The 23,825-nt window shown below is 41.7% G+C and overlaps 1 protein-coding gene across 24 annotated transcripts in view; it reads right to left on the bottom strand.

Moving 5' to 3' along the window:
* The window catches only part of FMN1 (formin 1), a 433,877-nt gene that overhangs the window by 117,199 nt on the left and 292,853 nt on the right, over window positions 1–23,825 (bottom strand). The gene's annotated exons all lie outside the window — the stretch shown is intronic.

Raw genomic sequence — 23,825 nt, 5'->3', positions numbered from 1 at the left:
AACAAACAAAAAAAACCAGAGTAAAATCTCTGCCCTCAAACATTGTAGCAAATAGGTCACCAACAACATCTTGTCCATGGGTAGGGCACAGGGTAATTTCTGTTTCTAGTAATTTGAACTGCATGCAAACAATGTGACTCATTATCTTCCACATTAATATCCTGTACTCTAGAGTCTCTGTTTAGTAATACCAGGGCAGTATAGTGTCCTTCCCTAGTGCTTCCCCTGTGAAACACACACACATAGAAAGACAAAGCTTTTAGTTTTCTACCTCCAAACACACTTTTATTAAAAGAAACTAAAAGCAAATTCAGAAATCAAAATCACAACATTAGCACAATAAATGTATGCAGATCTTTTTCATGATCTTGGCCTTGAACTGAATGGCTAGCGAATGACACAACATCCAATGTGTTAAAATAGTAAAATAAAACCAGCCTTTTGCCAGCTAAAATTGAGGGATTTATATGAAAGGGAAAAATTATATATAACACTGATAAAATATTGGGATGCCTGCGTGGCTCAGCGGTTAAGTGCCTGTGTTGGCCCGGGGCATGATCCTGGGGTCCCAGGATTGAGTCCCATATCGGGCTCCCTGATGGAGCCTGCTTCTCCCTCTGCCTGTCTCTCTCTCTCTCTCTCTCTCTCTCTCTCTCTCTCTGTGTCTCATGAATAAGTAAATAAGATCTTAAAAAAAATAAAACTGATAAAATATTAAGAATTTTAAAACTCTGGCTATTAAAGTAGGCCCAAAAGACAGTGTACTATTTTGTGGTTATTTTTTGCACTTTTTTTTTTTTTTAAGGCTACATGAAGGAAGACGAAGGCTTCAAGTTGATTTAAGTCAAACACAAATGATAAAAGCTTGAAATAAAAAATGCCTATTTCATGTTCCTGAGCTCTGATGCTAAATATGGGAGAGCATTTTAAGGCTAAGCATGGTGAGTGGTAAGTGGTATCAGAGAAAATCCTGGGGTGGGAGAAGTAGAAAATCTTTTTTTTTTTTTTTTTTTTTTTTTTGAGAAGTAGAAAATCTAATCTAGAAGAGACCTAGACCTACTCCACAGGGGGCTGCTAGACACATTTTGCTAAATCTTCTCCCTACAGCCAAATTTCTGGGTTTGAATCAGACAACTGTGCATTAATGACCCCAGTGTGGACAACCTGTAGATATGTAATCAAAGGTGTTTACCTTTGATTCTTTACCCTTAGTTTGGGAATCCAGTTGATGTAACTATTATGCCTAAATCATTCCTTTTAGTGACTGTATTCATCCAAAGGAAAAAAGTCTGTATCCAGAGTGATCAAAAAATTTGGCTGAGCAACTGAGTAGTAGGAGTAAAACCATAGGCCTTATATGCATGGTACCTGGGTCAGAATGTTACTTCAGAACAATGTAGATCACAGACAGACTGACACACACCAGCACTGCTTTGTGCCTGTACATATACAGGGTGTAGGCCTTAAAAGCCGATTAGAACATTATGTTGAGTGAAGGAAGCCCATCACAAAGAACTACATATTGTATAATTCCATTTATAGGAGATGTCCACAATAAGCAAATCAGAGGAGCCACAAAGTAGATCACAGTTGCCTAGGGACGGGAGAGGAAAGGATGGAGAGGCTGAGGGGGTGATGAGGTTTCTTTTTGGAGTAATGAAAACTTTCTAAAATTGTGGTAATGGATGCGTGACTCTGTGAATACACCCAAAAATCATTAGTTTTTACATTTTAAATGGATGAATTAGGTAGAATGTGATTACATCTCATAAAGGCAATTCTAAAAAAAAGCTAATTAGAAACTGAGTCTTAAGCTGGAACAATAATGAGCAGATAAGTGAAGAATATCCTATTTGTGCCTTTTTTTTTGCATGTAGTGATTTTTCAATTCTTAGATGTGACTATGTCTTCATTTCAACAGTTATCTTTATTAAACTGAAGTAGGAGATGAGTTTGAACTATAACCCGTATTTGAGAAATCAAACACACTAGTCTTTAAAAGGTACCAATAGGGATCCCTGGGTGGTGCAGCGGTTTAGCGCCTGCCTTTGGCCCAGGGTGCGATCCTGGAGACCTGGGATCGAATCCCACGTCGGGCTCCCGGTGCATGGAGCCTGCTTCTCCCTCTGCCTATGTCTCTCTCTCTCTCTCTCTGTGTGTGACTATCATTAAAAAAAAAATTAATTAATTAAAAAAAAAGGTACCAATAAACATTATCAAAATAAAAGACCCATTAAATAAATAGAGTCAAGACAAATCTAGCAAGATACTTAAAGAATCTGCTAACTTAAAAAAATTCAAACAAAAGCTTCAGTATTTTCTTGTGGTATAATGCTTATGTATATTAATCTATCTGTAGTATCTACACACATACCAACAAACAAAACTTCAAAAAATTGTCTTCCTTGAACTACTCTTAATCTAAAGGTACATTTATTTCTTCATTTTCCATACCCTTTATCAAGTGGGAAAGTTATTTAATACTTCTAAGTTTCTTGATGTATAAAGTTTCATAAGGACGAAACAAAATGTACACGAAAAACCCTTTGCATATTGAGCAGTAAAATGCCACCAGCAATATTCTTTACCCGTTTGAAATATTCAAACACTGCTAAGGCCAGTAAGATAACATACTGTATGCAGCTTTACCCTTTGCATTTCCAGTAACAAGGGAAAAATAACAACCACCCTACAAACTCTTTGAATTAAGTTGACATTCCTAGTATTTGTTTAGTAAATAGATATTATGTTATAAATACCCTAATCCTTTTCACAGCCAAATTATCTTTTAAAGATTGCTTAGGCTCACTTTTTCTATTTCTTATTCACTGAACACTTCCAGACCCATTGAAATTCATTTCATCCCAAGTATAACACTGAGAAAATGCTCTGAAGTCCCCAAGGAACCCATCCTACGCACAGTGCCCTCTTAATTTTCTTTTTTTTTAATATTTTATTTATTCATTAAAGACACAGAGGAGAGAGAGGCAGAGACACAAGCAGAGGGAGAAGCAGGCTCCATGCAGGGAGCCCGATGTGGGACTCGATCCCGGGACTCCAGGATCACACCCTGGGCCAAAGGCAGGCGCTAAACCACTGAGCCACTCAAGGATTCCCTTAATTTTCTTTTTAATCTCATTTTAGTTCACAGCCCAGCAGGATTCCACTTCGTTGAACAAATTTCTGCCCTTCCTAAAACACTTTTCCCCTAGCCCTGTGCCCCTGCTCCTGGATTTCCGTCTACCTCTGACCATGCTATCTTCTTTGCCATCTCATTCTTCTATATCCAACCACTAAACATAAAAGTTCTCTACCATTTCTTTTTCTCTCATGCTATGCTCTCTACCTCTGGAAAATCTCATGCAGGTGCAGGTAAACACTGCAGTAACCATCACCAGGACAACGACTCTCCCAAGGTGACAAGTCTAGACCATCATTTCAACTCCAAAAGAGCTCTTGAATCCATCACCTGCCACCAGGCTGCCTGAGTACCTTCTTACCTGGTCTTTCCACATGTACCCTTGCTTTCTTCTGATTTTTTCCCCACAGTGAAGTCAGTGCCCTTTATAAAATATACATCTGATTATACCAATCCCTTGCTTAAACCTGCCAGCGGCTTCCATTACTCCTAGAGATTGGTCTTTCCAAGGCCCTGCATGGGCTGGCTCCTGCTTACTTCCCCAGGCTCACTCTACTGTCCTGGCCACACTCTGTGCTCTAGCCACATGGCCCTCTCCCAGTTCCTCAAACATGATCACTTCCCTCGCAACATCAGTGTGTTCCTTCGCCAGTGACATTCTTCTTTACCTCTAGTGCCTCTAGTACCTCTAGTGGTTAGTTACTGTTCTGATCTCAGCTCAAAGGTCATTTCATCAGTATTTCTTTTCAACCCCTCACTCTATACTAATGAGGTGTGTTACAGTCTTAAGCACTGTATACTTCTTTGTAATTATTATTTTCATGGTTGGCCATCTCTTATTAGGGAGAGTGTATTTTGCATACTATTCTATCCCCAGCATGTATGATAATGTCTAGCCCACATGAAGAAATTCAATGAGTATTTGCTAAATAAATGAATAAACTACCAGATGAGTAAAGGGAGGTCTTATACACATGCAGTACAGATCTCAGTACCTAGATAGCACTTGGTTTCAGTATCACACGTACATTCACAGACATATATACACACAGGTACGTGAAAAATATATCTCTTTATATGTGTATGCATAATCCATGTAAATGCTTGTAGGGGTAGAGAAAGCACAAGTGGACTGGATATCATGCCATTTTCATTCACATTCATTCATTTAGATATGAGATACAGGTTTTTTTCAATCGCAAAAGTTAAATTCAGAGTTTTTAGACAGGACATAGTCATTATTGGAAACAAAAAATCTTTGATTAATTCTTGGGGTCAAGCACCCCACCATCCCCAGATGAGGGCTTCAGGGAAATGGGTGCTGTCTTCTATAACAGAATGAAAAGAGTCTGGGTCTCTTTCAGAAGGAGAGATGGAACAGAGAAAGGAGAGCAAGAGAGGAGTACATGAATGGTGATATCTGGCCCCTGGGACACCCCTATAGTTTCAATAAAGCCTCCTGAACTCACAGTGGTTGCTGTGAGCATGTGCTATGAATACTAAAGCAGGGGCTGAGCTTTATGCCGAGTTTGGACCTCACACAGAACAAAGACCCTTTACAAGGGGGTAGAGGTGCCCCCCATGCACCTCTCCAATCCTCTCGTCAAATCTTATAGATAGCTTTGTTTTTCTACAGAGATGAGATTTTGGAGTAAATTGTTCTTAGATCACAGGAGACAAGGTGGTTTCTAGCCCTACTGTGCATATACATGGGTTATGCAAATATCACGCATTCAAAATACCGAGTATCTGCAACAGGCTATTGTGTTAAATGTTGAAGGGCAAACTATTTAACCAGACCTATTGGTCATCTCTCCTCTAAAAATGGTCATAAGAATCTAGAAACAGAGACAAACAATGAAATCAACAAATTGTAATACACTGCAGTGTCATGGGACACTGCGTAGGGGCTTCCAACTCAGACTAGGGTTGGGAAGTGGTGGCCAGAGAAAGTTCTCCAAAATAGATAACTTATGAGTTCAATTGCAAAGGTCAGGAGGAGTTAGCTAGCCAGCCAAGGAGAATGAAGGAAGAGGGAAGTAGTTTCTGAAAGAGGAAATATGATGAGTAAAAGTAAAGCATGATGGGAATGCATGTCTTATGGGATAAATTAAGTGGTAATAGTACGCCTGGACCTCAGGGACATACTGCTGTTCTTTTTCCCAGCTCTTTAGTGTCCTGTGGCTAGATTTTGATTCAAAGGAACTGGACTAATGGAATTGGATTCAAAGGAGCTGGAGCCACTCAGGGAAAAGGAGGTCACAAAGTGCCATAGAAGTAAGAGGCTTGTCATTTTAAGTAAGATGGTAAGGAAAAGTCTCACTGTGAAGATATTTGGCTAGAGACTTGGCCAGAGTAAGGGAGAGAGCCATGAGCCAGTTTGAGGGCAGTCAAGGGTGTTATTTAAGACATGTTAAGTATGAGATGTCAATTAGATACTCATATTATGTATAAAAGTTTAGGCTGCATGGCTGGGATAGAAAAATGTAGCCAGAGAAGGGGCTGTAGGACAAACCCTGGGCGCACACAGGCAGTGGAGGAGAGGCCAGCAAAGGATGGAGATGAGCAGCTGGATAAAGTAGGTGTATGGAGTCACATGATCTGAGAGGAACCCGGCACTGCAAGAAAAAAAGAGCAGTCAGCTCTGTGCAATACTGTTGAAAGGTCAAGTAGAAAGAGAAATGACTACTGATTCTAGCAACATAGAGGTCTCTGGTCGTCTCAAAAGCAGTTTCAGAGTCTGGAGGATGGAAGAAGGAAGCCGAATTAGGGAAGGGGGAGGTAGGTAGAGGCAGATTTCTATAGCCACTCATTTAAGAAATTCAGCTAGAGAAAATATGGAAAAATGAAGAAAATCTTTCCATCCAAGAAGATATTATCTAGAGCTACTCTGATCAAGAATGGGTGCTCCTTTCCCCAGAGGAATGCTGTGTAAAAATAAACCCACCAGGAAGCTTGAGCCCAGGGGAATCCCATGATGCTGATTCACTTCACAGAGGGAGGCTGCCCAAGATCACATTCACCTTAATGTCCCATGATCATGAGTATTCTCCATGAAAAAATTTAAGCAGAAGTGACAGGGCCAAGTGAGGACATGCCAACATGCTTTAGGACTTTTGGAAAGACTTGCAAAACTGGGCCGCTGACCACAGCCTCTGCACGGAATTGTCTGAAGCACTATTCAAAAGTCCCTCCTGTCAAACATCACAGCTGAGTCAGAATTTGCACTGTGATGATTATGTGGTTATAGATGCAGCCTGGGTCTGAGAGACATTAGTATGAAAGATATTCATTAATCACCCACCCATGACTAGGTCTAAATATAGATGGATTGGGCATGACTTGATTTATAGGGTGTTAATCGATCCATCCATTTATTTAAAAATATCCCTCCCCAAGGTTCCCATGAACATCAGAAGCTTAGACTGAAGATACCAACTCCAGAAGATCTCTTCAGACATGCATATATGTTAGTTAAAAAAAGAAAACACCATCGAAGAAGAATTCATTAACACCTTAGTGTAAATTTATTTCTCAGACTGGATTGAAAAGGCTAGGGATTTCAAGCAATAGACAGGGAAGCTGTGTTATAATAGAAGGAAAAGGCACATCAGTGAGGCTCTGATCTCCAAGTAGACTGTATTAACAGGCAGCCTTAGGCAGGCAGTCCCAAACACAAAGTTCCTGGGCATCTCAAGGACAAGGGAATGCATCTTGAGGAGAAGGACAGCAAGTCCCTTCTAAAAAATATTATGAAGGTAACACACATGAAGAAACATGAAAAATATTTACTCTCCCGAAAAAATAGTAGTAGTATGCCTTATTCTCACAGAAATTATGTTCTCAGTCAAGCCCTCAAATCAGGGAAATGGTTTCCCCATAGAAATGCTTAAGTTAGGGATGCCTGGGTGGCTCAGCTGATTGAACATCTGCCTTTGGCTCAGGTCATGACCCCGGAGTCCTGGGATCAAGTCCTGCATCTGGCTCCCTGCAGGGAACCTGCTTCTCCCTCTGCCTTTGTCTCTGCCTCTCTGTGTCTCTCATGAATAAATAAAATCTTTGGAAAAAAATGCTTAAGTTAAAAAGAACATCTCCTGGAGCCAAAATGCTTAGTACATGGTAGTTTTTACTAAAATTAAGTGACAAATTCTTTCATACATAGACTCTTGAAGGCAACAGGACTGCCTTGTAGAATTTAAGGAAATCAGTGAGGGGAAGAGGTAACAATGCTGCTCTTAGGACTATTTCCTTCCAGCAGGTCAATAGCTGGCTACAAGGAGACTAGTGATTAAGATACATAAACCCCATTAGCAAAAAGACAACCTGTTTCCACATGGCTCCACCAGGACAGCTGGAAGCCTTCCATAAGTGTCTCTGACCCCTGGGCCCACGTTCTCTTTTCAGCTTCTACTGTTTAGTCACATTAACCGTAATTTCCTACTCTGGAGAGTGTTTACATCTAGATAAACCATGAAGAAATTAAAATAAAAAAAAAAACAGAAGAAGAAAATGGAAAGGCATAAGGAGAAGAAAGAAAAGGATGGAAAGTTATTTTAAAACACACAACCTAAACTGGTGGTTGGATTTTGGTATCTATTCTTGGCTACAGGAATCACTGGCAAGGCATGAAGCTGGCAACTACCACTAATCAGTTTGCCACTGTTTTCAGATTTAATGCGATATTTGGCTCAGGCATTTAAAAAAAAAATCCCTATTCCAGCTAAAATATTTACACAGTCCTATGTGTCTCACTTAATGCCTGTTAAGCAATCGTCTTTTAAAACTCCACAGACACTTGTAAATCTGTCGGGAGAATTGTGGCCTATAAACAAGGCTTCATATAAAGAGGGCTGTGCTGTCAGTTCACTAAGAGTTGGGACTTCTCAGAATATGTCTGAAAATGAAGCTAAAATTCAGAAATAGTTTAGAGCTATTTCTTGGGTGACAAAACGGCCAACGGACTGGCTGGCGGGCTGCTGTTAGTGGCGTTCCCGGGAAGCCTGCAGACACGGCCCTCAGCTAGTTAAAGTCTCGCTCCCCTGTAAACCTGTCACTGATCCTACCTCGCTGTTGAGTGACAGTGGCCCAGGGAAAGTGACTGGTCCAGTTAGAGAAGGCAGGGTAGGGAAGGCGAGCTGGGGAGGCCCGCCAGGCCAGGGGAGGCTGTCGTTGGGTTCTGTGGGTGCGTGGGATGCGTCAGGAGGGAGGGAGGCTTTTAGAGGAGAGGAGAAATGTAGGGCAGTGCTGAAGTGGGGGGGGGAGGCGATGGCTGAAATAATGACACAGAGGCAGTAGTCCCCCCTCACCCCCCTAGCGGAGAGGCTGGGCATAGCAGACTCCGATATGCCTATGGAACTCCCTAGGGTCTTCATCAGTCCTGAGGTCATGGGAAGGCGAGGGGGACCCCTGGTAAGCTACATCCCACTGGTCCGCGGAGCCCCGGAAATCTGTCCCTGGCTTCCAGATGAGTCAGGTACTTGTGACAGGACTTGGTTCACTTGTTCAGTTACTCCCATTAGATTAGCTGCCTCTTTACTTTCACTCCGTGTCACTGACTTCAGCACATTGTTGACTGTGATTCACAATGACCTGGATCACAGCTTTAGGAAAGACAATACGGGAAATGTATATAAACCAGCTTAGAAGCTTGGCTCCAGCTTAAATCATCCAATTTGAGGGCAGGGGTCTGGTTAGGGGAAGGATGTGTCCTGGATCTAGTCCCCCAAACTTGAGGTAGCAAATACTTGTAGATTCCTCTTCATGCTCCTACGATCAGGAAGGGGCTTTGCAAATATTTGTGCATCTGTGGATGAGCCGGAGGGCAAACTTGGCTCACCTTCACCCCTGTCCTACTGACAGCAAGTTTTAATCACTGTTCTTAGGGACAGATTCCTGTCCTTGAGAGAAATCAGAAGACTAAGTAGGGATGAACTTCCCCCCTAGAAAATGAGGGTGACACTTGCTCTTAGAATGTGTTTATAAATGACTTGATATTTCAGTTAGTTTATTTAAAATTAGCAGCTAACTCAGGGCTTTGAATAAATATTTGCTAGACAAATGAACTGACTGAGAAGATCAAACAAGGCCCTCATATTTTGGAGGGTTTTTTTTTTAATACCTGAAAATTTGATAGTGTTTTTATTATTTTTTTATTTATTTATTTAATTTATTTATGATAGTCACAGAGAGAGAGAGAGAGACAGAGGCAGAGACACAGGCAGAGGGAGAAGCAGGCTCCATGCACTGGGAGCCCGATGTGGGATTCAATCCTGGGTCTCCAGGATCGCACCCTGGGCCAAAGGCAGGCGCTAAACCGCTGCGCCACCCAGGGATCCCTGATAGTGTTTTTAAAGTTCATCAAAATAGTCAAGAAAAACAGTATAAAAACAATAGTCAAATTAGCAGTTTTAGCACATTAGCCATTATGGATTTCCATGAGCTTTATTCTTTTTTTAAGTTTTGGCACAGAAGAAGTTACTGGGTTAATGGTACCTGGTCATCCACAGAGAGTTGGACATGTTGCTGTTCATCTCTGTACCTGATAATTCCTTGAAAATTATACCAAGTTCTCAACTTGTATGACTGATAACAAATGGCTCTTAATGGCCAAAGGTGTCTTAGACCTTAGTCTGCCCTATATGTTTCATTTTATTCCTCACAAGAATTCTATGAGCTCAGTCCTTATGCTTTTTGGTAGGTAAGGGTGAGTAAAATTTCACAGATCTTAAGTGGGTGAGTCAGAATCTGAACCCAAGGATGTCAGACCTGCTGGCCTTGTGCTATACAGCCTCTGACCCCAACCACCCACAGGGGTGTTGTAGGAACAATGTGGAATACCCATGAAAGTGCTCTGCAAAAGGTAAGGAACAAAGGCAACAAAAGCTGAAAATCACCCAGTGCCACCCAGTGGGACCCCTTCATTTTACACGGAGAAACAGAAGGCTGAGGAGGTTAGCTGGAGGTCATGTGATTAAGTGGCACAGAGGAGACCCAGAGCAGGGCCCAGAGCTCTCAGGCAGGTCACTGGTCTCTCCACAGGTACCTAAAGAGTAAAGTCACAGTCCACGACTTCTATCCATCCGTAGACCTGTTCTGAGGCCAAGAAATCTAGGAAGAAATCTGGAAGAGATAAGGACATTGGCAAAAACTCCAATCTCCTTTGCTAGGGCTGAAGAGGTCTCCCTCTGACCTCACTCATTTCACTGTCTGACATGAAAAGAATCCACTTGTGGACTGTGAATCTTCCAGGGTCCAAGATACACAATTTACTTAGGCAGGAAAATATTTTGATATTCACAAACCCACCCACAAATCTATTTCTGTGAAGAAATGTGTTGACCCGACACAAGTTTATGGTAACATAGCGTGAGCTCTGGCTCAGTAATTGAAAGATCCAAGTTCTCTGCTGGCCATTCGGCTTTTTATCTTGGAGACCCACATTCTCTGCTTCGTAGGCCTGCCCTAAGCATGTCAGAGGATGAAGTTACATCCACAAGTAGGGTACCACCATGACAACTGCATCACTACCTTTTTCTTTTTACAAATGGGAATGTGAAAGGCACTTCCTTCATAAAGTTGCCAAATAAATGCTACTTTCTACTTATCCTGCCCCATTCCCACAGCATGCTGAAAGCTTGCAGCTGAAAGGCCACACTCTATGACTGTGAAAAAGCATTATTTCTGTAAATTTAAGTAGAAGCAGCTAAAATATTGTTGTCAAATATAGGTGGGAGAGAACAGTAGAGGCTAGGGAGACATGGCAACTCAGGGCAACTTGGTACTCAGGTTTGGGTCCTGGAACAGAAGGAGGACATTAATGGAAAACTGGTGAAGTCCAGAGAGATACGAAACTTTAGTTAATTGAAATGTGTCAGTGCCATTTCTTAGTTTCGATGAATACATCCCAAAAACGTGAGATATTGTCAAAATAACATCAGCACTGGGGAAAATGGATAAGGGGTATATGAGTATTCTCTATACTATCCTTGCAACTTTTCTGTAAACCTAAAGTTATTCCAAACTAAACATAAAAAGTTCATTTTGAAAAAAGTGTGGGAATGATGCTATATTTAACTGGTTTTACGTTAAAGATTAAGGGACCCAAGTATGATTTTCTATGATTCTTGAATTGGGCCAACTTTTCTCATTAACTGACCACACTGGCTAAGGGGTCTACTCTATACTGATGATGTCTAGGTGGTCTCAATGCCAGAATTTTTGAGGCATGGATTAATTCCAGAGCAGATTTTTGCCATTTAGAAAGAGAATACCTGAGATCTAAACTTGGTATAATTTTGCAGTTAACTTTTATATCCTATATCCTGTACATGGCCAGAATTCCAGGGATTCTTAGATGTTCAATGAACAAAGTCTAGGGCAGAGACCAGTAACTCTCACTGAGTAAAGAGAACTGTTGAAGACACTGGAATAGCATAGTAAGGATCATCTTAGAAATTCAGAGTTGAAATTCACTTTCAAAATCATCTAGCACAACTCCCCTTCCTAATGTCATCTATCCTACGCAGCTATTGTAACACCGTTTCTGATCGGAAGTGGGTACAACACCCACTACCTCTCATGGCCATGAGTTCTCCCTTTGTACAATTTTATAATATATCTCCCTAAGGTTTCTACCTATTTGTATCCGATTGACATCTTCGCCCATAAGGAAATAATCTAATTTTCCATTAATAGCAAGGTCAGCAATTACCAGAAGTTGAGTCTTTTCTACCACTTATTAATTGGCTCACTCATCCACTTAACTCTGTGGCAGGTATTGATTGACACCGTAGATATAAACACTGAAGAGGTCATTAGATTTCTGCCCTCAAGGAGCAGGGGAGGAGGGAAGGTAGGGAGATATTTACAAATAAATAGGAAACCATAGCACTATCCAAACAGGGAGTCCTGATGCAGAGCTCACTGTTCACAGAGCTGCTATAGTCTGGGTGACTGGGGAAGCCTGGAGGTATGGGAATATCTAAAATCAGGACATTCGAGGCAGAATGAATAGCTGCTGCAAAGGTCCCAAAACATAAACAAGCTTATTGGGTTGGAACACAAAGTCCTGTGAGGCTGGAGCAGGTGGGGTGGCATGAGAAGTGACAGCAAAGGTAGCAGAGGTCCAACCATATAGAAACTTGTAAGGCATAGATGCAGGTTTTCAGGTTGGATTTTATTCCAAGAGCCACGAATATGAAACAAGGTGGCCTGACTTGTCTGATGAGCAGAGACTGAATTAAAGAGAGGGCATGCGTGGGAGCATGGGCCCTGGTGAGGGAAGGTGCTGCTTGGATGAGAAACGTGCTGGGGATGCAGAGGGCATTGAACAGACTCAAGGCTTGTCTTGGGGAAAGACTGAACCAGATTTGCTCTGGGACTGGATATCAGAAATGAGAGCATAAAGGGAGTCAGGGAAAAGTATTATTCATTTTGCTGATATTTTGTGTTGGGACTCCTTCATATGGCTCAGGGCTCTCCTTCAAACAACCCGCGAGGCAGGCATGGCAACTGCCTTTCTCCACGAGGGCACAGAGACACGAAGGGATGACAGGACATGTCAAGGGTCACAGAGCTTGCGGAGCAAGGATCCGAACTCAGGGCCCGTGACTCAGACCATTCCATGACAGTAGCTTTTCAGTGTTTTATACTTCTTGTCAGAGAAAAGTAAAACAAAATCATTTCTATTCATTGTGTTGATTTATAATAAAAGGTTGAAGTAGAGGGAGAGCTAAGAGGAGGACACTGGTGGGACATAACTCATCCTTCCCACCTAGAGATGTCACAACCTTGGCTTCAAAGGAAAACACAAGTCTCTTTTCCATTAATTAAATGAATGAATCAGGTTTCAGTTTCCGTATCCTCTCTCCTTTCTGTACGACTTGTCTTTGAAGGCATCCCATTTGGGAAATGGGTGACCTTTACCCACCACAACGCACTTAATTCAATGCTTTGCATCAAAAGTCACCACGCTGATCAACATTTTACACCCACTGCCTTTCTGAAATACTTACTACAAACCCAGTCCCTCATGTCTGTTTTGTTGAAATCACTTTACGAAAATAAATCATATCAAAGTTTTTTTTTATTGTTTCTAAAACTTTGCTTGCAAAACTAAATATTTTTAACACCATGGCAACATTGTCAGGACTCTGGCTAATGTATCCATCCCCATACCGGAGTCTGGGCTTAGCAAACTACTGCCTTGGACAAATGGGCCGCGAAGGTGGAAAGAGCTAATAAATTAGGCATGGTCAATAATCATTCAAGTCACGTCTTCTGGAGCTTCTTTCAAGGTGACGAATTAGCCACGCAGCCCTGATGGCTGATTCCCCTTGCTCCCTCCCAGGGCACACAGTGCACTTCAAGCAAACTGTGAATCCCATGGCTTCTGAATGAGTTTGGATAAAACCTCCCATGCCTCCCCTAGTACTTCCTCAGACATCTGCTCCTCTGACACCTCCAGTATCCTGGAGTTGGGTAGGAGAAGATGATCAGCTGCAGGGTTTCCATGGAGGTTCACGGAGCTTCAGGGATCCATCAGAGTTGCATGGCTGGTAAGACGCAGAACTGAATTTTTAAGATTGATTTTAAGTTAATTTCTTGAATCCCAAGCTAGGATGCCACAGAGATTTAAGTGTCACTTACAAATGCTTCAGTCTGTGGCTGTTGCCATGTTGGTATATTCATCAGAGCTATACCTGCACATAGTTAAAAGAACACATGTAGCCTTGTGTGTTGCAGGAAAAACAGGTTCCCATTTCCACCCACAATTGTCACCCCGTCCTTCCCTCCCCGGAGGCAGCCACTTGTGCGAATTTGACCTGATTACTTCAGCACTTAATTGCACGTCTCCAACAACTTCCTATCGGCACTCTTGTAGTTTTTTCTTTATGCAGCCCCGCACCCACCAAACGTGAGCCCCTCCCAGTATAGCATGACTATGGTTTGACCACACGAGCATCCCACCTTAACACCACTATGACTTTGCAAAAACCAGCTCCCAGTCCCAGCTGATTTATAAATTCTAATTTGCCTTTCCTCAACGTCCCCCTCAAGCTCCCTCACTCTCACCCTTGTAATACTTTTCTGTTTTCCTCTGTTTTCCATGTGCTTATCACTAAATGAACTCCAAATTGTCGCTAGTTGTGTAACTCTGGTCAACACATTCCAGATACATCAGATACGTGCATTGCACGTCCCTCAAGGATCTTCTCCATGATTCTGTTGACCTAATCCGATCTGAAATGTTTGCTCTCTCTGCCTGGCTGTCATCCAAGGCTGTGTATCCTGGCTTAGCTCTTCACCTGTCTTCTCCATTGGATCTGTAATTTCCTGTCTTCCTATTTCATGATAGAGCACATTCTCTAGTAGCATCCTAAGGATGGTTGCTTGGGAGATAAATTTTTTGATGACTTACATGCTTGAAAATAATTTCCATTTGCCTTCATATTTGATTGATACTTTGGTGAATATACAATTCTGGATTGGAAATAATTTTCCTTCAGAATTCTGATCCGTTTTTAGCTTCTGGTGTTGCTATTGAAAAGTCTGAAGCCATTCTGCTTCCTGATTCTGGGTGATTTCTTTCCATATCTCACTCCTCACCCCCGCCCCTTCTAAAAGCATAGAAGCTTTTCTTTTTGTCTTGAGTATTCTGAAATTTTCTAACAATGGTATGGATCTACTTTATTCCATTGTGCTGGAATCTCTTTGGGCCTTTTATTTTTTTTTAATATTTTATTTATTTGAGAGAAAGAGTAAGCATGAGTGGAGGACAGGGGTAGAGGCCAAGGGAGAAGCAGTCTCCCCCCTCAATAGGGAGCCCCATGCAGTGCTTGATCCCAGGACCCCAAGAACATGACCTGAGCCAAAGGCAGATGCTTAACCAAATGAGCCACCCAGATGCCCCTCTTTGGGCCTTTTAAAATTAGGACCTTGTGTCCATCATTTTGGGAAATTTTCTTGAATGATTTTGTTGATTTACTTATGTATGACTATGTATGAATGTTTATATATGTATACATATTAATTTACATATGAATTTGCGGTATGTATGAATCATGTGGTTAAAAATTGGGTTGTTTCTCACTTTTCTCCACTCCTGGATTAGAATTCCACTTTCTTGTTTGGCAAATTCATTTACTACTTCTTTCTTTCTTTTTCTTTCTTCTTTCTTTTCTTTTCTTTCTTTTCTTTCTTTCTTTCTTTCTTTCTTTCTTTCTTTCTTTCTTTCTTTCGTTCCTTCCTTCTTTCTTTCTTTCTTTCTTTCTTTCTTTCTTTCTTTCTTTCTTTCTTTCTTTCCATTTATTTAGGTTACCTCTACCATCTTTTTAAATTTTAATTTAAATTGAATTAACATATAGTGTATTATTAGTTTCAGAGGTAGAGTGCAGTGATTCATCAGTTGTACATAAAACCCAGTGCGCATTACATCACCCAGTTACCCCATTCCCCTACTCGTCTTCCCTCCATCAGGCCTCAGTATGTTTCCTAGGATTAAGAGTCTCTTATGGTTTGTCTCCCTCTCTGATTTTGTCTTGTTTTTGTCTATTTCTTGAGCTTCTGAAATTTTGCCGTTATGGTTTTCTCTTTCATTCTGTGCCCTTCACTTCATGCTTTCAAAGAATTCCCTTTACTATTTTTTAATACAATTTTCAAGAGGAGGGATGCCTGGGTGGCTCAGCATTGAGCATCTGCCTTTGGCTCAGGGCATGATCCTGGAGTCCTGGGATAGAGTCCTACAGCAGGCTCCCTGTAGGGAGCCTGCTTCTCCCTCTGCTTGTCTCTCTGCCTCTCTCTCATGAATAAATAAATAAAATCTTAAAAAATTTTTTTTTTCAAGAGGAACTGAAATCCTACATGAGTGTTCAATCCAAATCAAGGTTCAACTGGCCATCTTTTCCCAGAGGCTGTCCCAAAGTTTTCCAAAGTCTTTATATTTCTCCCCTCACCAAAGTCATACTGCTTATGGACCATGCTCATTGAGTAAATAAAGAAAAGACTCATGGGCACCTGGGTGGCTCAGTCAATTGGGTGTCTGGCTCTTGATTTCAGCTCAGGTCATCATCTCAGGGTCGTGACATGGATCCCCATGTCAGGATCTGTGCTGGGTGTGGATCCTGCTTAAGATTTTTTCTCTCCCTCTCCTTCTGCTCCTCCCCAGCCCCCTCTCTCTCACCCTTCCCTCTCTAAAAAAAACCAAAAACAAAACCAAAAAAGAATATTCATTCTCATGGTGAGATCTAGTTTTCTTTTCTTTCTCTCTTAAAGAATACTTACACTCTTGGGGAGAGAAAGCTACTTGATAGAAGTCATTTATCCTGCACAGTCAGGGCTGGTCCTGAGCAGAGAAGCAACAGTCTGCTCTGCTGTGTGACTTGACAAGTCCAGGAAGTTTCCTTTAATTTCTTATCTATGCCAAAACCACATTACATGTAATTTCCACAAATGAAGAGATAACAAAGGAGTCAAAACCATGCAGGTTGCCTTAAGCAGCCATGTAGTCCTCTGTGTCATCTGGCTACCCACATCAGACCAGTGGACCCTCCTTCTGAGTCATAAAGGAATATACAACATAGGCTAGGTGATTTTGAGAGAGACCAAGACAGAGACAGCATTAGAGACACCAAAAGATATGGAGCGAGGGGGAGATCCCTGGGTGGCCCAGGGCGCGATCCTGGAGACCCTGGATCGAGTCCCACGTCGGGCTCTCTGTATGATGCCTGCTTCTCCCTCTGCCTCTCTCTCTCTCTGTGTCTCTATGAATAAATAAATAAAATCCTTAAAAAAATAATAAATAAAATAAAATACTTAAAAAAAAAAAAAAAAGATATGGAGCGAGGGGATCCCTGGGTGGCTCAGCCGTTTGGCGCCTGCCTTCGGCCCAGGGCATGATCCTGGAGATCCGGGATCGAGTCTCGCATTGGGCTTTCTGCATGGAGCCTGCATCTCCCTCTGCCTGTGTCTTTGCCTCTCTCTCTCTCTCTGTCTCTCATGAATAATTAAAATCTTAAAAAAAATTTTTAAAAATGGAGGGAGAGGTGCTAGGATTACAACAGATTTGCTCGGTAGTTATCAATAGAGACCAAAAAAGCCTAAAGTCAATCCAACAGTTACCTGTAATCCCTTTAGAAGATGAATGAGGGAAATAAGTGGGGCTTACTCTTCAGGCTTTCTCATTCTTGATCATATTGTTAGTGCCTGAGGGGTGGGCCTATGAACAGTAGAAAAATAAAGAAAGCATGGTGCAGAGGGTATGAGCTTTATAATCAGATAAACCTGCCTCTGATCTCAACTTCATCATTAGTAGCAAAGTTGCTTCAGCTTCCTTACTGTCAAAATGCAGGCAGTCCTTATTTGGAAGTAGTTTTAAGAAACAGAAATGATGTAAGCAAATCCATAGGTATTTAGTTAGTGCTCATTAAATGGCAAGCACGGTCATTAGTGACGGTGGAAATGGATATGCACTGCACCCTGGAACATACTTACCATGCCTGGGTCCATGACCATCTTTGAAGGGAGAATTTTATCCCTGGGGTTGTTTAGAATTGCCAGTACGTAACAGTATATATCCAACTGGCTAAATGACTGCCCCTGTATCAGTCTCTGCCTAGGGCCATGAGAAACCAATGTAAAAACATTCCCATTGCCTGCTTTTATATGTGGAGGTATGCGGTTCCTTCCCCAACTCCTTTTCTTTTAGCTCATTATACTGGTATTGACTGTATACCTCTAAATAACATGAGTATTAATTTTGGGGTGGGCCTTCAACAGGGATTGGAGCTAAACAAATGAATTCAATCTGTCTTCTTTATCTGGAAAACACATTGACTATCATTTGGGAAATCTACAAACAACAACAAAAACACCCTACAACAAAAAGCCCCTCTCCCTCTTGAACTTTTATTTTCATGTATGTATGAATTAATATTCTCCTGTACTTTATATCTGGAGGTAGAATGTTCAGGTCCTAGTGTTATACAATACAGATGTGCAAAATCAAGATGGCCCTGAGCTAATGTGGTCCCTCCATCAGAATAAGGCCACTGGGAATGAAGATGCTTAAGGTGGTGGCAGCTGTATTTTAAAGTTAGTTTGGAAATATTACTACTATTCAAGCTTAGAATAAAGATTTTTAACAGTTGTTGAATGCCTGGACTATGCATTTTATGCAGAGTCTCATTCAGAGAAAGTTTTAAAAAGTTAACATTTTAGGATAAATATTTATAGGATAAACATTTATAGAGTGATAACAGATATCAAAAAGTCAACAGACGCTCTTTCTTAAACTGTTATATTCCTAAATATATCTAAATGGTACAGAAGAAAGGACATGTTCAAATACATATTCTTAAATACTTAGGGAGAAGGACATCATGAAAATGATCTTAAAACACACACACACGCACACACACACATACACACACACACACTTGCATCTCAGCCAACATTCTCAAACAAGTTTGAATATCTTACACTGAGAGCTAACTGCCAATTACATTTTCCCAATTTATATATAGAATAGCAAGGCTAATAATGCATCATTTTCAAGCAAGACTTAGCATACTGCCTACATTTAAGGCAGGAGATACTAAGTAACTACTGCTAGTTAATAAGAGTGATTTAATTTTGTTCCTAAACTTTTGAGAACATGCTGACTTCTCAACACCTATCTGAAGAGCTCCTGTCTCATTTTCCTTTTTTTTCTTTTTAAAAACTTATTTGAGAGAGAGAGCGATAGAGCGAGAGAGTGAGCATGAGCAGGGTGAGGGTCAGAGGGAGAAGCAGAATCCCCGCTGAGCAGGGAGCCTGATGTGGGACTTGATCCCGGGACGTCAGGATACGTCCTGCCTGTCCAAAGGGAGACGCTCAACCGACTGAGCCCCCCAGGCACCCCTGTCTCAGTTTTCAACAACCAAAAATTAATTCAGCTTTCCTACTTTCATAACCACAATGAACTTTTCATAAGAAAATACTATCATAGGATCCTATCAAATCAATAAGGATTTAAGGTTGGTGATGCCAGAGCAATTCTGAATGACACCAATGTTCCTAATTTTGGCTTTCAGGCATCAAGACACCAGAGAGGATTTGGCCCATTCTATTTGTTCCAAGGAGAACAAATTAATTGGGGACAGTGTTGCCAGGATAACTAAGGCCATACTAAAGGGTGTAGGTCATAATTGTTCATTGCAGCTCCTCCTATTGTGGTTGTCCTAGAATGACCCCATGAACCAACAATAGTGATCTTTATATTAAAAATTTGATAGTAATATTAACATCCCTTCTTTTTTTAAAAAAGATTTTATTTATTTATTCATGAGAGACAAAGAGAGGAAGAGGCAGAGACACTGACAGAGGGAGAAGCAGGCTCCATGCAGGGAGCTGATGTGGGACTTGATCCCAGGACTCTGGGATCATAGCCTGAGCCAAAGGCAGATGTTCAACCACTGAGCCACTAGGCTTCCCTAACATGCCTTCTTAAACTGTATCTCACAGACTGCGTGCTCTGCAACACATTACTAAGTATTCAGTGAAGGAATACTGAAGAAAAACCAGTTTTAGGTTGGGAAATGCTTTAAACAGAATTAAACCATTATGTTTTGTTTTTTCACCTCAGGATTTCACAGAGTCTTTGTATCAGCTCATGTGTACTGTGAATCCCTAGGACATGATTTTAGTATAGAGCATTTCTAGGCTTGTTTGATTATGGACTCTTTCTTCAGAGAGCACCAATTCACATTTTATGCAATACTGGTGAATGCCACTACTTGAGAAATTTTACATCTTATGGCCTCAGCACCGGGGTGTGTGTGCACGTGTAGGTGTGTATGTGTCTGGTTTAAGTGGCACAATCAGGAAGGATACATCGCACAGTGCATTTCTTCTTATTGCTTCTCTAACAAATTATCACAAACTTAAGTGGCTTAAAACAGTACAAACGTATCACCTTATAGCTCTCTGTGTTAGAAGTCTAATGTGTGCCTACTGGGCTGCAATCAAGGTGTGTTGACAGGGCTGTGTTCCCTTCTGGGGGCTCTTGGGAAGGATCTGCTCCTTGCCTTTTCCAGTATTGGAGGCTTCCCACATTCCTCCACCATCTTCAAAGCCTGCAATACTGCATCTCTCTGATCATTCTACTGTACTATTTCCCGCTGGCCGCAGACAAGGAAAATTCTCAGTGTTTAAAGATTCATTTTAAAGATCCACGTGATTAGATTAGGTCCACTTGGATAGTCCAAGATAATCTCCCCAACGCAACATCGGCAAAATTCCCTTTTGCCATGTAAGGTAATATATTTCAGGGATTAGGGTCTGGACATTTTCGGGAGCCATTATTCTGCCTACCACATACGGGTTGGTAAAAATACCTTGGGAGTTCTGGCCAGCAAACAAGGCCAAAGAACAAGAAAGATAGCAACCACTCCTATCATTTTTCCCCCTAATTATTACTTATCACAGTATCAGGGAAGTTAAAATTATTGTGTCGTTTGGGGATATGGAAGAGTAAAGAAAACATGGAACATGTTCCCAAGCACCAAGAATCTGGTTCTGTTTCCACAAGGTAGAAAAGAGACCACAAGTGCTCTGGAGGTCAGATGTTCCACAAACGTATCCAGCAGGCTGCTCAGTGATATGGGCATGATTCTACAAGGTGCGCATTTTCCAGGAAAAGGTACATATCCCTAATCAGTTTTACCAAAGTTTTCTTTACTAACAGACCATGCATTTGTTACCTCCTCTGACGCAGGCTCTGTAATTGTCCCATTTGGCTGGTCAGAAAATGAATCTTCTTTATGGTTCTGTTACCTGACAAGACCTTGCTTCCACTGAACCAGTAAAACGTACATAATCTGGTTCCAGAGCCAAAATTCTTAATCCAGAGCACAGTAATGTTGTCTGTTCACTTTTGTGTGTGTATGTATCTATTCATTTTTATGTCCCATCTTTCTCATACGTCTTCCCTCTCCCATCTGAACCCAAAGTAAATTCTTTCCTGTCTCCCTCTGGTCTGAGGGCCTACACATGTCTCTGAGAGCACATGTGTGCAGATGCACACACTCAGTGACCCTCCTTTTGTCACAGGTACCTTCATGAGGCTTTCTGCCTTGAATACATGACTTTCCATTTTGATCTGTGATGAGATATGGAGATCTCTGTGTCCCAGGTAGGATGCATCACAAGCACACACCTTAGAGTCCTATGTGGCTTCAAAAGGTGGCTCGGTCATCACTTGTAACTTGGCAAGTAATGTGAGCACCACGAACTTTGGGTTCCTCGTGCTGGAAGAGATTGAGAACAATATCTGCTTCCCAGGGTCATTGGAAAGATTAAGAGATGATTATGCAAAGCATCTGATATATGATAATTGCATAATAGACTGTAGCTGATACGATTATCAACTACCTATGTAAGCGTGCTCTCCAGAGCTCTTGTTTCTGTGAAAGATGCTCAATGGCAATGTCCATTTGTAGCAGTGAAATTTGCACAACCAACAACTCTAGTGTAACTCATACCCTTTTGCTAAGGTGTGCTTCAAACCTGTTTTCTTCTGAAGGACTGTGCCTGCCTGGAGAAATGGGGCCTGAGATGTCTTGAAATTTGCTAATCACATCTGGTTTAGCTTTAGACATTTTCTGGGGTTTTGCCAGCAGCCACGACATTTTAATGGCTACAATAAACCTCAAAGCCTCATCAAATCTTTGTGTATGTGTGAAAATTATGTCCTCTTCAATTAAACATTCAATCTAGGCTCACACCAAGGCCTTATGGAAAAGGACGATGAAACGGACCGCCACGACTCTGGCCATCTTGCCAGATGGCATTTAGGAGAAAAAGAAATTCATTAGAGAACCAATGGTCTGTATTTTCTTTAAATATTTACTAGGTACCTTTCATGTGTGAAAAACACTGGCATCTCTAAAGATTAGCAGGGCATTTTTGTTTAAATATCCAATGTGTATGCAGGGGCGGGTGGGGAGTTCCACTCCTCTTTGCCTTGTGGTACCTTGTGTCTTTTGGTGAAGCTCGGTACAGAGGAGAAAAACAACCAAGGCAATGTTTGGTTTTCCATCATTTTAAAGAGGGTCCTCCAGTTTCAGAACTTCTTGTGGTTCCTTAAAATGGACTAAGGAAATGTATCAGTTGAGTAGTAAGAGGTGTGCAAAGGCACCTGGGATCTCCTTGCAGAAAATAAGATCCACCAAAGGGGGGAGCCTTTGTGGGAACACCTGCCTATTCCCTGTCCTCCCAGTTTACTCTTTGCATTTATTTATTCATGAGAGACACAGAGAGAGGCAGAGACACAGGCAGAGGGAGAAGTAGGCTCCCGGCAGGGAGCCCCGTGGGGACTTGATCTCAAGACCCTGGGATCACGACCTGAGCCACCCAGGTGTCATCCAATTCACTCTTCTCATCCCTTTATTATTAATCAATCACCAAACACTTGCAGATGTCAAAGGAGGCGGCCTAGCCAGGATGCACAGAAAAGCCAGCCCTTCTAAGGAAGGCAGAAGAGGAATGATCATGTATACATCAGGTTTCTGCTCAAAAAACTACACAAGAGAGGGCCAGGAGCCAGGAGGCTAGAGGGGCTGTGTGTTCAGGGGCAGCCATGGGGTGAACAAGCAAGGCTCTTCTCAGCTATGGCTAAGCTTGTAGCCAGACGGAGGACTGGCCTGGGCCCCAGTTCTGCCACTGGAGAGCCACAGAAGAAACCATCCCAGTATGGCTTGCCCTGTTGAACTATGACAAGAACCAAGTGCCTCATCTTAGACAAGGATAAAACTGTCAGGTTTTTAGGAGAGGGAAAAGAATGACCAGAAGTTCATATATCGCATTCCGAAATGAAGCAGCCACTTGGTCAAACACACACTTTCAACCACATCAGCGGGTGGAAAAAAAAAATCCACATGTTACTTTAAAAATAATTCACAAGGTCGATATATTCTATTCCCTTGTAATCACTCCCAGTTAAGCAAGTTTTATGCCCAAAGTAAAACTAAGCGGCCCTCCCTGCCACCAGGAGCTCTGTCCCACGTCCCTTCCATCTCCAGGCAGCTCTTCATCTGAGACTTGGGTTTCTGAGCTCTCTTGCACAATAAACATTTTTAAAATGTTTATTTTATGTCTTGATGTAAAAATATTCCTGGTTCAAGCTCTTCATTTCCTCAAGCTCGCCTTTTGGCACTCTGTGCTCCATTTCCACATTAACACGCTCCCTAAATCCTCCATGGAGCTCTTCAACTGGAGTTATACAAGCTCCAATGCAAGTATTTATATACTTGGATAAAGAGATGTCTCCACAGTGAAAACACAAGACTCTAGCAATGCCAAAGGAACATTCCTGCTCAGGAGGGACATATTTTCACCTTTTAAAAAAAGCCAAAAAGGACTCTCAGCATTACACTGTAGACAATTAAAAATGTAAATTAAACTAAAACAGAATGCTAACTACGGGTCCTGCCATTTTTATTAGATTCCTATACAGAAACTGAATAAACAGAGATGTGTGCATGCACATGTGTGATGCGTATAAGGCAGTGTAGTAAGCTAGCCTAGAAACCACATGAGCTCTAATCAGATGGACCTGATCAGAGCCCAGGAAATGTGCCTCTTGCTGGCTTGCAAACATAACTTCTCTAAACCTCATTTTTCTCATCTGCAAAATGGAGTCGGTATAGTT

This window comes from Canis lupus, chromosome 30, assembly GCF_003254725.2.
Source record: "Canis lupus dingo isolate Sandy chromosome 30, ASM325472v2, whole genome shotgun sequence".
NCBI lineage: Eukaryota > Metazoa > Chordata > Mammalia > Carnivora > Canidae > Canis > Canis lupus.
Note: the sequence above shows the minus strand (reverse complement) of the source record. Positions and strands in the feature narration are given on the sequence as shown.